The following is a 3,835-nucleotide window of genomic DNA, read 5'->3' on the forward strand; positions in this document are numbered from 1 at the left end:
GGATAAGATTTTGAAAAATTTTGAAATTGAAATATGAATTTTTATGAAAAAAATTTGAAGTAATTGCTTAAAAATAGTTAGAACAGATAATTTTTTTTTTTTTGAATTTTGTTATGAAAGAGAAAAACACACAAAAGACACAAGACTTAAAATTTTTAAATCCAATGCTCCTTGTTTTCGAAAATTTTGGAGGGAAAACACCAAGGCACACCAAACTTAAAAATTTTAAGATCAAAACACAAAGAAGACTCAAGAACACCTTGAAGACTCACAAGAACACTAAGAACAAAAGAAAGAACACCAAACTTAAAATTTTTAGAAAACCCAATTAAAATTTTCGAAAACTAAAGAAAATTAACAAGAGAACACCAAACTTAAAGTTTGGCACAAGATTTAATCAAAGAAAAATTATTTTTGAAAAAGTTTTAAAAGGAAGATACCCAATTACCAAGAACACAAACACAATGCTCTAGCCAATTGAGCTATAAATGTAACGTGTTTTAAAGAGGTATTCTTAGTAAATAAAAATTTTTTGAAAACTGATATTTTAAAAAAGCACAAGAAAAACAAGCAAAGACACAATACAAGACAAATCAAAGATCAAACAAGAAAAATTGACAAGAACAATTTGAAGATCAAGGAAGAACAAAGAACATGCAATTCGAAAATTGAAAGACAAAGAAAAGCATGCAATTGACACCAAACTTAAAACATGACACTAAACTCACAGAAAAACTAAAATTTAAAAAATATAATTTTTTTGAAAAACTTTTTGAAAAGAAAATAAAAGACTCTGACCCAAAAGACAAAATTTTCCTAATATAAGCAACAAGATTCACCGTCAGTTGTTCAAACTCAAACAATCCCCGGCAACGGCGCCAAAAACTTGGTGCACAAAATTGTAAATCACACATTTCACAATTCGTACCACTAACCAGCAAGTGCACTAGGTCGTCCAAGTAATACCTTATGTGAGTAAGGGTCGATCCCACGGAGATTGTTGGCTTGAAGCAAGCTATGGTTATCTTGTAACTCTTAGTCAGGATATCAATTATAATTATCAGTTGACTTGCAAATGAACAAGAGAGCATGAATTAAATAATACTTGTTATGCAGTAATGGAGAATATGTTGGAGTTTTGGAGATGCTTTGTCTTCTGAATCTCTGCTTTCCCCCTGTCTTCTTCTTCACGCACGCAAGGTTCCTCCTATGGCAAGATGTGTGTTGGTGGATCACCGTTGTCAATGGCTACCATCCATCCTCTTAGTGAAAATGGTCCAGGTGCGCTGTCATCGCACGACTAATCATCTGTCGGTTCTCACTAATGCTGGAATAGGATCCATCGATCCTTTTGCGTCTGTCACTACGCCCAACCCTTGTGAGTTTGAAGCTCGTCACAGTCATTCAATCCCTGAATCCTATTCGGAATACCTGAGACAAGGTTTAGACTTTTCGGATTCTCAAAAATGCTGCCAATGGATTCTAGCTTATACCACAAAGATTCTGATTAAGGAATCCAAGAGATACTCATTCAATCGAAGGTAGAATAGAGGTGGTTGTCAGACACGCGTTCATAGGTTGAGAATGGTGATGAGTGTCACGGATCATCACCTTCTTCATATTGAAGTGCGAATGAATATCTTAGATAGAAACAAGCGTGTTTGAATAGAAAATAGAAATAATTACATTAATTCATGGAGACATAGCAGAGCTCCTCACCCCCAACAATGGAGTTTAGAGACTCATGCCATCAAAGATACAAAGTTCAGATCTAAAATGTCATGAGGTGCAAAATAAATCTCTAAAAGTTTTTTAAATACTAAACTAGTAACCTAGGTTTACAGAAAATGAGTAAACTAAGATAGATAGTGCAGAAATCCACTTCTGGGGCCTACTTGGTGTGTGTTGGGGCTGAGACTTGAGCTTATCATGTGTCTGGCAAAAAGCGTGCCAATTAGACTCCTGTAGCTCCAAAAAATCCATTTCGAGTGCAGGAATGTCAGAATCCAACAGCATCAGCAGTCCTTTTTCAGCTTGAATTAGTTTTTTGCTCAGATCCCTCAATTTCAGCCAGAAAATATCTGAAATCATAGAAAAACACAAAAACTCATAGTAAAGTCCAGAAATATGAATTTTGCATGAAAACTAATAAAATTAAAACATACTAAAAAGTAGCTAGAATCTACTAAAAACAATGCCAAAAAGCGTATAAATTATCCGCTCATCACCCATGGAGACCCGCTAAATTCCTGCTAAAGTGAAATCATTTGAATGTCCTTTAGATATATAATTATATATATATATATATATATAACATGTAAAATTCCTAATTTTGAATCATCCCTATTGGTGCACGAAATTGTGATTTCAATGGCGCCAACAACTTGGTACGCAGAATTGTAATCTCAACTCTTTTTCACAACTTCGCAAAACTAACCAGCAAGTGCACTGGGTTGTCCAAGTAATAAACCTTACGTGAGTAAGGGTCGATCCCATGGAGATTGTCGGCTTGAAGCAAGCTATGGTCATCATGTAAATCTCAGTCAGGCGGATTCAAATGGTTATGAAGTTTTAATAATTAAAAGATAAATAAACACAAAATAAATATAGAGATACTTTTGCAATTCATTGGTAGGAATTTCAGATAAGCGTATGGAGATGCGTTGTTCTTTCTGAACATCTGCTTTCCTACTTCCTTCATCCAATCCTTCATACTCCTTTCTATGGCAAGTTGTATGTTGGGTGTCACCGTTGGCAATGGCTACTTCCCGTCCTCTCAGTGAAAATGGTCCTCTACAGTTTCTATACGGCTAATCAACTGTCGGATTTCTCGTCTCGGATGAAAAATACCATGCACAGATATAGTATGGCTAATCAGCTATTGGTTCTCGATCGTGTAGGAATAGGATTTACTATCCTTTTGCGTCTGTCACCATGCCCTACAGTTGCGATTTTGAAGCTCGTCACAGTCATCCCTTCCCAGATCCTACTCGAAATACCACAGACAAGGTTTAGACTTTCCGGATCTTAAGAATGCCACCAATGGATTCTAGCCTATACCACGGAGGTTCTAATCTCGGATTCAGATGCCCCATTGTCAGAGGAAAGTCGATGTGAATCGTTGATTAGAAACCCAAGAGATATACATTCAAGCTTGTCTTCATGTAGAACGAAAGTGGTTGTCAATCACGCGTTCATAAGTGAGAATGGTGATGAGTGTCACATAAACATCACATTCATCATGTTCTTGTGTGCGAATGAATATCTTAGAATAAGAATAAGCATGAATTGAATAGAAAATGGTAGTACTTTGCATTAATACTCGAGGAACAGCAGAGCTCCACACCTTAATCTATGGTGGGTAGAAACTCCACCATTGAAAATACATAAGTGAAAATAAGGTAGGCATGGCCGTGAGGCCAGCCCCCCAATGTCTAAGGACTAACAATGATCAAAGATCTTCCAAAAGGTTGTCCAAAGATGTCTAATACAATAGTAAAAAGTTCTATTTATACTAAACTAGTTACTAGGGTTACAGAAATAAGTAAATGTTGTAGAAATCCACTTCCGAGCTCACTTGGTGTGTGATTGGGCTGAGCATTGAAGCTTTCATGTGTAGAGGTCTTCCTTGGAGTTAAACGCCAGTTTGTAACTTGTTTCTAGCGTTTAACTCTGCTTTGTAACTTCTTTCTGGCGTTTAACGCCAGAATAGGGCAGAAAGCTGGCGTTAAACGCCAGTTTGCATCGTCTAAACTCGGGCAAAGTATGGACTATTATATATTGCTTGAAAATCCATTTGGAGTGCAGGGAGGTCAGAATCCAACAGCATCTGCAG

The sequence above is a fragment of the Arachis stenosperma genome, chromosome 3 (assembly GCF_014773155.1).
Source record: "Arachis stenosperma cultivar V10309 chromosome 3, arast.V10309.gnm1.PFL2, whole genome shotgun sequence".
In the NCBI taxonomy this organism is placed as follows: Eukaryota; Viridiplantae; Streptophyta; class Magnoliopsida; order Fabales; family Fabaceae; genus Arachis; species Arachis stenosperma.